At 45.4% G+C, this 12,459-nt stretch overlaps 1 protein-coding gene across 1 annotated transcript in view; it reads left to right on the forward strand.

Moving 5' to 3' along the window:
- The first annotated feature begins 769 nt into the window (after nucleotides 1–769).
- Nucleotides 770–12,459, forward strand: part of ULK1 (unc-51 like autophagy activating kinase 1) — a 94,508-nt gene continuing 82,818 nt past the window's right edge. The window contains exon 1 of the mRNA XM_051769191.1: nucleotides 770–1,033. The gene's annotated coding sequence lies outside the window, so the exon portion shown is untranslated. The remainder of the gene's footprint in view (nucleotides 1,034–12,459) is intronic.

Consider the following 12,459-nt stretch of genomic DNA (forward strand, 5'->3'; position numbering starts at 1 on the left):
CAGCACTCAGCAAAAGGGGGCATGGCACTCCCACACCCAGTCTCCCTCATATTCTCCCTTCTGTCACAGGGGGTTATAAGAGGGGGACCATGAGTTCCTGTCACATGAGTGCAGCTTGCAGTAGGTCTTATCCAAAATCAGGACATGGATCCTATTCTAGCCTCATTAGAAACAATGCCTTGTGTAGGCTGCTGAGTCTTCTACTGGAAGAGAGGGAGCAGCTCATTAGGAATGCACTTCCTTCATCTCTGTTGGCTGTGGAAGGCTTTCATGGTCATGTACCATCAGGACAAACAAGTGAGATCAGAAACCCTCTAAGCAAAAGCCATGCTTGGGTGAGCAGAGCTTTGCAGGGCCCATGCTAATCCTGCTTTACAAAGCACATATCAGACACTTGGCACCTCCTGCATTTATAGGAATGAAGGAAGTCATGTCCTTATTGGCCTCCATCTCCTTCAGGGGTATGGATGGGCCCTAGCTCTCAAAGCTCTTCTCCCTGTGAGCCTGCCAGGGGAGCAAGCTCATGGCTGCCCTCGGGAGCCTGTCTAAATAGTTCTGGCAGCATGATGTAGAGGAGCCTGGCTGTTATTCTTACCCCTTGGGTCACTCGAGGTAGCAGTGACGTAATGGAAGAACTTTGCTCCGCGTGCTCTGTCGCGGCAGCTCATCTGTCGGCTGCCCCGCTGAGATCTGCACCAGGGCTGGTGTTGTGTTTGTCATGCAGAGGGGGTGGCCCCAGTGCTGCTCCACTGGCAGAGGCTGTTTCTCATTAGGAAAGTGAAACATGTTCCTCTGGGCGCTGCCAAAGGCGATCTGTCCACCCCGCTGGGAGCCAGCGCAGGTGTCCTCGCCTCCCACGTTACCGTGAGCGCAGGGCTCTGTGCTTTGCCCTGCTCTGCCAGTCCCTTTGGCATGGGCAGGATGGAGTGGCTATAGCTGTGTGAGCTGGCACCTCTGCAGATCCTGAGCAAAGCCATTCAGGGGTAATGTCTCTCCTTGCTTGAGTATCTGAAGACTGGTACGGGCTGACTTGGTAAGTGCTTGCCAGGAGATGTTGACCCTTCAGCAATTCCTGTCTTCTTGGGTCCCACCAGGAGGCTGCCAAGAGAAATGGTCTTGACAAATACCTGAAGGGGCTGCTTTACCAGCTCAGAAGAAGTATCCCAAAGCATGGGAAGTGCTCTAATGCCATCCTGAGCCTTGCAAACACAATTGAGGCATTGAGTTTTAATCTGACCCTGCTCCCTACGTGCTTGCCCGTGTCTCTATGGGTGAACAAACAAACACCAGCCAGCAGGCTCTGCCAACAGGCAGAGCTGTGTGTTTCTGCCCACGCTATCTCAGGTTTGTTTGGGCTGGGCTGGGCTGGGCAGGTGTGCCCAGGGGAGCTCTGGGGCTGTACCTGTGCAGCAGATAGCAGAGAGAAAGTGCCCTATTGTTCTCAGCCTGGAGTCAGGGCTCTCACCTCGCTTGAACCCAGCTCTGGGCTGTGTTGGCAGAGATGGATGTGAAGAGCTCTGGTAAATGTTAAGCAATAATTCAAACACGTATCTGTGAATATCCATCCTAGCACTGAACTTCTGAAATGGGTATTTTGGGTGGCTCTTCCCAGCACTGCAGAAGAGCAGCTTGTGCTGCTGCTGTGTCTGGCTGAGCCCATTGTTACGGGCAGAGCAGCAAAGACAGTGCTGCTATTGGATTTTCTCCTTCACTTCTTGCCTTTTGAAGCCATGATTGCAGGGCAGATTTAATTTGGCTTTTTTTCATGCCAGAACAAATGCCTAGGTGCAGTATTTGGTGTTATTTAGTACTTAGCAAAACATACTGGATTAAGGCAGTGAGAGAAACGTTGGAAGTTAATGCTAATCTTGCCTTTTATATTGATTACAAGTTATGTCACTAGGGACTCATATTCCAAACAGGAGACAAGCAGCCCCTTGTGATTGCTGGTGAAATCCAGTGCCAGAAGGGAGAGTGGAGCAGCAGCCAGCTGGGGAGACAGTGCCCTCACAAGTGCTCCTCGACTTGTCCCAGTGCAGGTCCCTGCTCAATAACCTCTGTGGTGGCTGTTTGACTCCAGGCCTGTCTTCTGAATCCTTTCCTCTGTGCTCCCAAGCTTTGCTTCTTGGGCTGGGAGCCAGGGAATCAGGCTTATCAACCACCAGACTGTTTGTTTTTCCAGCGGGTGTGTAAATTGTGCCGTTGTTATCAGTGAAACCAGGTCCACTCGCGGCCTTCTGGGCTGCGGGCGGTGCAGGGCTCTGATCTCCTGCTCCTGTGCTTTTTGAGGGTGGGGGAGTTGCATGAGTTTCCACAGCATCAAACACAAGGTGTTTGGATTTGTAGCAGATGTGAAAGCCGTGGGACACACAACTGCATGGTCATGCAGCCAGGGCTGCTGAGCTTTCCAGTGGTCCTGCCCTTACTCTGAAAAAACGACAGGAAAATGCTGTTGTTTTGAAGAATGCTGTTTGTCTGGTTAAAGGTGTGCTGTGGTCAAGTGGGATGTAACAATGCTGGAGCAGTTTTGAAGAAGGTCCAGGTCTGGACCCACCGGGGTTTTTGCTCAGATCTGGAGCAAAAGATCTGTATCTTTTGGTGGTTGGTTCAGTTCTGCTCACAGTCCCATAAACAGAGGATTTACCCGTGGGAGACTCTGCCCTGTGCTGCTCTTCATGATCAAAAATCATCCTTGATCTACACTCTGATAAGATTCCAGGAACCAACTCGTCCTGCCTTGATAAAACTACCTGTTCTGGTGCTCCAGCCCTGCACACCTGGGCACAGCCCTGGAGCAGCCTCTGCCTCTCCTGTGTGCTGGATTTGGCTCCTACCCAGCTGTGTCTCTGTTGCTTCTCCCATCCTAGCAAAACCAAACGCAATCTGCTCGTGTGTGTGCTGCAAGAGCCCTGCCAGGAACAAAGAGAAGTCCAAATATTTGTATTGGGTTGTTACTCTTTCCATTCAAGCAGTAAACGATAAACTTCAGCAGAGTCTTTTGGTGCCCAGTGTGGGATTTCCACTGTACTGGCTCCAGCTTCACAAACTCACCGAGATGAAACACCTACAATTAACAGCTGGGTTTTAACTTGAGGGGAAATGACTGAGAGTGATTGAAACATAGCCTTAAAAACCAAGCAAACAAAAAACCTGAGACAAATCATCAGACCATCTCTGTGTCAAATGAGAAGTGTCTGGTCTTTCTGTGCAGTTTCATGCAGAACAGCATTTTCACTCTGAACTCTGGAGCTCTGCTAGTGATTTCTGTCCCAGTGCCTGGGACACAAGCTGTCAGTCTGCACACAAATATTTCAGAGCTGCCTTCCTTTGGAAAGTTCCAAGCTTAAAGCCATGTGGAGGCCTGAGTTTCTTTGGGACTGAAGCATTTGGGAAGCTGTTGTGCTTTGCTGCTTGGTAAACCCAGGAACAGAGTGGTGAGACAGCCCCAGGCGTGAGCTAGCTCAGGAAACAAGCTAGTTTGGTATCACTGAGCCTGTTCAAAACTCAGGGTAAAGGAAGGAAAGGCATAAACCAGCCTTATGGGATTCCATATGCCAAGATCAGTAGCAAAGCATGACAAGGAATGCAACCATCCAATGCTCTGGCTACAGCAATGTTCTGTAGGTTAAAATCTGTCCTAACACACAAGGTAAGCAGCACTCAGGGCAATAACTGAGATTTGCCCCCCTGCTCTATCATACTAAAATAGATGTACCAGGTAGTCATGAGTTGAATGTCTGCAGTTCAAAAAAAAAATAGTCCCAAGGAAACCCACACTGCTCTGTCTGTGGGGTCTGCTTGGCTCTGTGCAGCTGGGGGTGTTGGTTCAGGAGCAGGATCCACGGTGGAGGAAAAAATAGCAGGATGTTTCTGCCCTGGGGCTCAGTTCAGAGCAATAGGTATGATGTGCTGATGGCACTTTGGCTTTAAAATAAACTGGGAATATCTGTGGGATTATTTTTTTTGGTAGGATATGCGAGATGTTTTCATCAATTCCTGCAAAAAAATTATCCAATCTGTGGCAAGGCTTAATCTCTAGCTAGATGGACTTTCCCAGTAGCACAGGCTTGGAGATCTCAATGTGCCCTTTGTGGATTCTACCTTTTTTCTTCTTTCCCCCATCCCCCTTGGTCTTTTTGTCTGTATTACTTGAGATCTTCCATAATTCCCAGAAAGTCACAGCCTTTCCTGGGATCAGTCTGGACTGGATAACTACCTGTGCTTGACAAATTCTGATTGCTTTCTCAAGTTAATTAGATATTCCCTATTAGTCCTACCATGAGTTTTCTGACTCAGAAGTTTTTTATCAGGAATTCATTAGCCCTGAAACTTAAAGGATTGACTCTTCAGGCTCAAATACTGCCTATAATTACTTTCCCTTTGTGCTGTACTTTGGTTGGTATTTCTAGTGTTTCATTTTACACAGCAGACAGTACTAATATTATAACATCAAGTTAAATCACATCTACTTTGGGTAACTGAAAAGCTATTAAAAATGTCAAGAGCTTCAGAAAAAAAAAAAACTAATGTCAGAGGTGGAACTCTTTCTGGCTTCCTTTTTTATCCTTTTCATCACACACAGCAGAGACAAGAGGCACTGTTTGAGTCTGCTTCAGCTGCTCTCTGTATTTCCAGAAAGGATCCATTTTTGCCTCTTTAAGCTCTTTAAGCTCCCTCCTTCTTACTTAGGTCACTTCTGAGATCACTGAAGAGCTGAGGAACCTCCCAGTAGCCTGCTTCTCTAAGGGCTCTGTCCTGTTTTGCTTCTGGGCTCAGGCTGACACTTGACAGTCATGTCTATTGGGGCTGTAATAATGTATATATTAAAATGTATATATTCCAGGCAGAGAGTAGAAGGTCGGTAGGCACTATATTGTCCACATTAGAAATGCTTAAATTCAATTTATTAGCATAGCCTGACCCTAACCTTCACTGAGTGACACCTTTGAGCAGTGGGTAGCAAAGGGCTAAATCCTTTACTGCCCCTGGGTCTTCAGCACTGGCAGTTGGTAGAGGTCAAGGACACAAAGAGATAACTCTGCTAAACATATTTCTTTTTCAAGAGAAATGAAATACAGGTCTAAAACAAAACCTGTGCCAAGGCTATGTATGCATCATTGTCTATTTAAAAACAGTTGATTGATAACAGTTCTTGCAGTCAGCACAGGGAGTTCTGTTGGAAATTTTCTGGAAAATACATGTACACAAACCTGTTACAGTGAAGTGTATGATAAGAGGATTTACTCTTCAATGAAGTTAGAGGGCAAACAGCAAAGAGGCCTTGATTTTTCTGGCTAACAAGGAGAAGGAAAAAAAACCCCAGATGTTATGTAAGGCAGCAGTGTATAAGCTGGTCACTTTGTGTAGTTACAGAGTAGGTTTAACGCTGCCTTTATTCATCGCTCATTGTGAATCTGGAACATTTTCATTACTCATGTTCTCCTGAAATTTTTCATCTCCCCTCCCTTGCTAGAGGCAATTAAGGCAGGAATTCTGGCAGCCTTTTCTGCCAGCCCAGTGGTTCTTCATTGCTGCTTGCAACCTGTGGCGCTCCAGTGAGGGGGTGTTTGTGTTGGAACAACCCAGCACTGGCAGGGCTGCCCTTAACAGCTCCAGGCCTCTGCGAGAGGAAAGCCACGAGGGGCAGGCTGGAATCTGGAACATGGTGTGCTGCTCAGGAGCTGCTGGGTAACTCACTGCTGGGATGACCAGGGATGCCTCCACCTGGCCCAAGCCAGGCTGATGGCCAGGGACAGGCAGGACATTTCCCTTGTGAGGCAGAGCATGTGCTCCTGGATCATGAGGGAACTGGTTGAACGATTACAGGGAGGACACTTGATCCCCCGTGTAACAGCAGATCCTCTGTGATTCAGATAAGAGCACGCTCATGTTGTCAAAATGGTGTAATTTGCTCCAGGGCCTGTTTGTGCATGGTCTTTCTAACTGAATCCAACCACAAGAATTTCTCTGATCAAATTAGACAGGTTGGTTGGCCGTGGGTGGGTCTGTGGGTGGCAGTTCTCATCCTCAGTGACAGTGCTGACTTGCAGTGCCTGACAATGTTTGTATTTTCATTGTTCCTGGCATATTTTTCTTATATATATATATATATATATATATATTTATTTAAGTGGGGCATCCTCTTCAGATATGGGGCACCTTCCCCTGAAGCTCTCTGTCAGAAAAACTAAACCTCCCATCCTCAAAGATCTGTTCCTCTCAGCTCTCTGTCACCTGGGATGATCAGAAGGAATATGCAAGCATGGGAGGGAATGAGTGTGCATCTTGCTATGGCTGCTGCTGCTCAGGTCCAATGGCTTTTTCTTGTGTCAGAGTCACAGGGACAGCTCTTCTGTGCCTTACACAGCACACTGTGCTCACTCAGGTATCAGCAGGTTTCTTTTTTATCATGGCCTCAATTTCATGTCCTGTGACACGTTAAATGGGTGTCACAATGATTACACATGTCTTTCAAGCTGATTCTCCTCCTAAGCATGTTGGCTGGCATTACCCAGCTCCTCTCCTGGTGCGAGTCAATGTAATTAGAATTGTTTCATCTGGCTGAGTGAGGCTCCAGGCTCCTATAGGGGTGCTACAGTAAATTGAGAATGGTTGAGTAAGGTCTTAAAACACACAGCCTGAGGATGATGAGGGGCTTGGAGTTTTTCATGAAGTATACTACATTAGTTTAAAAGATTAAGACTGTTGACAGAAAAATCTGATTCTCAGTGTAAACCCTGAGATCTGAAGGAAGTTGTGCCAAGCACAAATCCTAGTCTTATAAACCACAGGATGTCATTAAAAATAAACAAGTTTTCTTAAAACAAATAGTTCCAGTGTTCCTCTCTTTCCCCTAGCTGCCACTTAAACTCTATTCTTCTGCTGGCTTTTCTCCTCTTTATCCATCATATATAGCTTCTGAAGGAGAAAATCTTGAGCATACAGTCAGTATTGTTGGAATGATATGTTATTTAAACCAAACTGATTGTGATGTTTTGAAAGCAGAAATGTATTGCATTGCTCCCTAGACTTAGGTCTATAGTATTATATCTCCAAGAGAACTCAAATAGGCCATTAGGATCCCAGAGATGGGAAGAGTCAGGCTGAGAATGAATACCAAATTAAAAATAAAAGGGCATTTTCTATCCTCTGTAAGTCCCAAGTGGACAAGCTTTCCAGTGGCAATTCCTTTGTGTTCCTCTGGAATTTACACATCTGACCAGCAGGATCCCAGACCTTCCTATGGCCTCTGTTACTGCAGTCGATTACTGGCCCCACAATATTTAATGTATTTCATCCTCTCTACTCTGCAATTCCACCCACCCTGTTTTAGAGGGAACAGAGAGGTCTGTCTGCATGACTTAATTTACCACCATGATTATGTTGTTGCTGATGCAGAGGTGCCCAGAGCTTCCCAGGAAATTCCTCACAAAGCAGGGAGCACGAATGCATCCAGGACTTTGGATATGTGTGTGCAGACCCCCTTTCCATGCCCTGTCCATGGGGCCAGGTTACTCTTTTTACACTGTTGAGCAAGTGCATAACCTTTTGGCTGGAGGGGAGGCAGACAGCCTTGTCTCCTGTATTTTATCTTGTGGTTCATTTATGGCTACATTCTGGTTTCCATGTATTTGTATTTTGTTTATTTGCACTAGAATGGAAGGGAACTGCAATTAAATACAAACTGGTATTAATAGCTTGTTGCATGTGGTTATGCTTTCTGTAACTGGATTCTACTAATGTTGCTATTCAAGCCTCGAAGCTGCAAAAAGTGTCCCATCCTAATTACATAACCCCAGCTGAGGTCCCTTGGTAATAAGTGAATGCATAAAACTCTTCCTGATGAGTTTCTCACGAGTCAGAAAGAGGATGTTGGTATCCTGCTTATTATGCCATGTTAATTTTAAAAGGCTCTTGTCAACCAATAACCCCATAGCTCTTCTTCCCTCTGGGTTTTGTCAGGTTAATCCCTGAGTCATGGAATATTTGACTACGAATTCATGAGTCATGGGAAAGCACCATGGCTCTCATAGTTCTGGATGATCTTGCTCTTTGGTACTGCCAGGTCAAGTGTCTTCCCAATGCCTGGATGTGCATCACAAATGCATCCTGCAACATTTTATAGTGTCAATAAAACCAAAATCCTCTACTGGGAAATATTAGTGTTAATCTGACTTATTAGCAGAACAATTCTCTGGGGAGAGCATTAGCGATGGACAGAGAATTCATAAGCCGGGGTCATCCTTTTTCCTCTTGCTTTAATTCAGATATTTGTTTTTATTAGTGAATGTGCCTCATTGAGTTTGACAAGGGACAAATGGCAAATGCTGAGCTGTGTACATTTCTGGTCTTTAATTGGACATAACCATTACCATATTAGTTGGTAACCAAAGTAGTGCAGAAATAATGATGAGAAATTAGGTCTTCAAAGACTTTGTCGTTTACACAGATAAGGGAAAGGAAGAGACAGTCTAGGGGACTGAATGCCTAAATACTTCTCAAAAATGCATCTCTGATTTGTCAGGCAAGAAGTCAACAACTACAGACCTTTGATCCCAGACAAGTGCTTCACCTAAACTGCATTTTGGGCAATTGCTCTGTGAATTCATAGAGCAGAGAGCTCAGGTGTGCAAAAAGAGAAGGAAAGAAATAATTTAAAAAATCAGATTAAAAATAACTTATTTTATTATCACCTTGTCCTTAGGTCTTCTTCTTTGCTATGGAGCTATAAGTGCTGCAATATAGATATGGGTGGGTCTGACATCTTAGCAGAGCAGTTGTTTTTATATACTTTTTAAATGGATTTGAAAGCACTTAACACTAAAAAAACCTTTCTGATGCTCCAGTGGAAACTTTTCTTGCGTGCCACTCATTGATTTGGGCTTCTGTGTGGGTGAATTGTCCCTCTGGTTTCCTAGAAACACACAAGGACTAGGGATCATTGCTCTGGAGTGTGGCAACACAGGTACAGATCCCAGCTGCTGCAACCAGCAGTGGCCAGGCTCAGCTTTCAAGTTCCTGTGAGCAGCCTGTCCTTGTCAGGTGAGAAAACTGATAACAGGTCCAGAGGAAGAGCCTGAGTATTTTTTTTCCCTAGTGATCTTTCTTGGTATACATAGGAGTGACAATTTCTAAGGAGAGATTTAGGAGTAATTGCTCATCTTGGGCTTTTAGGGAGAGAAACTCTCAGCCTCTGCCCAAAACTAGAACACCGAAAATAAACCACAGAAATGGGAAGAGAGCTGGGCATGACACAATTTGCTTCTCCAAGGACACGATTTGTCCTTGCCTGTGTCATTCCTTTCGGATGTTTGCCCACCCTCATCCAGGAAGGCTTCAGCAGTGATAGTGCTCGGCTGTCTGGGTACCCCACTCCCCTTCTGAACTCGTCAGCAGGGGGACAGATCTCCTTCACAGCTGCTGATACTTCTTATGCCTTGTCCTATCTGCTGTGGACATTCCTCGCTGTTACAGCTGTTATTTACACATCTGTAAATGAAGGAAGCTATCATTTCTGCCCAGCCTTTACATGGGCTGAGTAAGGCCTTGGCTGGACCAATGCCTACTTGAAATTGTATATGCTACTGGCCAACTTGAAAACACAGACACCTCCAAGCCACTTAGTCATAAAGAGGAAAGTTTCATTAACAGTCCCTTCCCAAGGCAAAGCTGAAAGCTTGCTGGAAGCAGTTGGGAATCCCAAGTGAGCTGGTCCCAGGAGTAGGGTGCTCCTGGCCCGTGCCTTCCCTCCCCCTGGGCACCAGTGCTGAGGCACCAAACCCTAGAAAGAGCCCAGACAAAAAGAAAATACCAGAGAATGCCATGTTTAGGTTGTTGCATGTCTTGGACTTCCCAGGTTCATGACAGAGAAGAAGAAGTGAGTATTTCTATAACCCTGCATGTTTCTGTGGCTCTTTGCTGTAATCCAGCAGTGAAAGGGTGTTAAACCTGCTCTCTAAGTGGCAGGTTTTAGAGCAGGAAAAACAACAAAGGCCTCTGATTCATAACAGGACAGATGCAGGCTTCTCTGGGAAGTCACTGCTGACTTCTAATATTTTAGATTTCATTGGTGATTTTTGTCTTAAGGCTGCTTTTAAGAAGGTCAAAGACACCTGAGGTGATAATGTGACTTCACTGTCAACCTGGACTGCTTTAGACAGACTTTATTGGGCTGAAAGGTTCTTTCTGACCATGAACTTTAGCTCTCTCCTGGAGAAGAAGATGGTCCTTAAACCTGGAGCCTTACCCTGTATTAGTCATGGCCCCTTCTCATCCATCCCACCATGGCCATGCCCTATCTAAAAAGAAGTCCAGGCTGAGAGCTGAGCAACCTTCTTCTGGCTTCCTATGTGAAAGAAAAGTCTTCCTCATGCCATGAGGTGACTGGTTATTTTTAATGCAGAGGTCTCCAAAGCCAGGGCTGGTGCCAAAGCACGTTGGAGTTGCTGCAGAGGATCCTGTTGACTTGAATGGATGTTGGAGGGAATCCCAGAGCACAAAAGTGAGGCCTGAGTCTGTACCTGAACAAACCCTGGCTTTGCCAGGACTGCTTTGAGGGGCCCCATGGATGGCACAGAGCGAAGTGTGTGTGTGCAGCTGTGCAGGGAGGCTGAGGGTGGTGAGTGTGGGTCTGCTCCCATCAGAGGCAGAGATGACATCTTGTGAGGAACTGCACAGTGATACCTGCTGATTTATGGACAAGCAGTACTTGTTCTGGCAGAAAATAGCTTCCAATTAGCCTGAAAACAGACTGCTCTGGGTGGAGGATTTGCAGACTCTCTTATTTATTGGCAAACCTCATTTTAATATAATCAGCTGCTTGACAGGCAGGTTAGGTAATGATCCTTGATGTGAGTGCTAACAGATTTGAACACCACGTACAACCTTTAGTGCCCAGAGCCCTCTGCCAGTAGGTGAAATATATTTGGTATTAAAATGCCATAGGAACCCAGGAAGCCCCTTGCCAGAGCACCTTGCTGAGTACGTTAAAACACTGCCTTCAATAATTCATAATATCTGTTCAGTAAGCTGGTGTGTATGTGTGGGGAGGGGGTAATAAAACAACTCAGACCTGGCCTGCCAGGATAATTTAGTGGCCAGTTAAATCTCTCAACGCTATTAATCAGTGAAGTGGCCCACAGCATAAATAAATCCCAAAGTAATATGACAGGGCTATGGAAGCACATGGGAAGCGATTCTTCCTCTCCTGTGTGTGATGCTAAATGCCATATTGCTCCAGCAGCTGGTATTTGAGTAACCTCAATGCTCTAATACCTCAAACATTCAGGCTTTCCAGCTGTGTTATCCCGTGTTTAGATGTCACCTAAATGTTTTCCACTCTGCTGTGCGTGCGACACAGGGAGCAGTTGGCTGTGAAAGCTGGAGCAGATTGTGAACTCCACCACTTAATCCAGTGTCTCGTTTCACTGATCAAGAGCTGATGTTGCGAGTGGAGGATCACTCCCTTCCTAAGACAAAAGCATTTTACCAGAGTTGGAATGTTGTTTCTGCAGATCCCTGGTGAGGTATGCACAAATACTCTTGACACGACTTATACTGCTGCTGTAAATTTACAGGTGCTTTCAGGACTCCAAATTAATCTACTCACTCAGCCTCTCCAGGAATGCAACACAACAATTCTCCTATCCTGGTGGATTTGGTGCAATTCTACTGTAATTTGTGTCTTACCCTTACTGTACTGAGCCAGAACCCAACCTAATAGCAGACATCAGAAATGGGTATGATTAAAGGATGTAATTTTAATTTTCCATTAGATTCAGTCCGTAGCTTCCCTTCTGTTCATTAATGCTGGGCTAATATTTACTTTTATGACTTAGATATTTGTAGACTTTCCACATATTTCTTCCACCAAACTGATTTTCAGCCAAGCACTGCATATTCAGTACCTTCACTCCTTCCTGATGAATCTGGCAAAAATTCCAGCTTTCAGGTTAGTGTTGGCTCTGCCCAGATACTGGCAACTACCCTCAGCTATTAGGAGGTTTGTGGAAAGCGGATGTGTAACTGCCTTAACATGCCTGAATTTGCATCAGATTTTGAATCCACACAAATACAGTGTGTGCTTTTCATCCAGATGTACCCTGAAACTCATACTCTGATCTTTCCTCCTGTGCTACTCTGTCCATCTTTTTTGGCATCTGCTTCTGTGAAGAAAATTAATTACCCAGCAACAGCACTTTATAGGACTGAGCTACAGCCTATATTAAAGCTCATCTTCAGGCTTTGCACTCATTTCACACAAAGAGGAGACATGGGATCAATTATAAGGCTCAACCCATATGTGGTAACATGTTCAATCACATCTTGCTCATAGTCTGGCATTTCCCTTCCTCCAGAAATGCTGGGTTTTTTTGTCCTGGTCTTCAGTGTCTGTGAGGCAATTGCTGTAATAAACAGATTACACAGGAGGGCCTTGGAAACTCTCTCTGCATCAAGCAG

Source organism: Manacus candei, unplaced genomic scaffold, assembly GCF_025592945.1.
Source record: "Manacus candei isolate 608988 ecotype Guabito, Panama unplaced genomic scaffold, ASM2559294v1 h1tg000103l, whole genome shotgun sequence".
In the NCBI taxonomy this organism is placed as follows: domain Eukaryota; kingdom Metazoa; phylum Chordata; class Aves; order Passeriformes; family Pipridae; genus Manacus; species Manacus candei.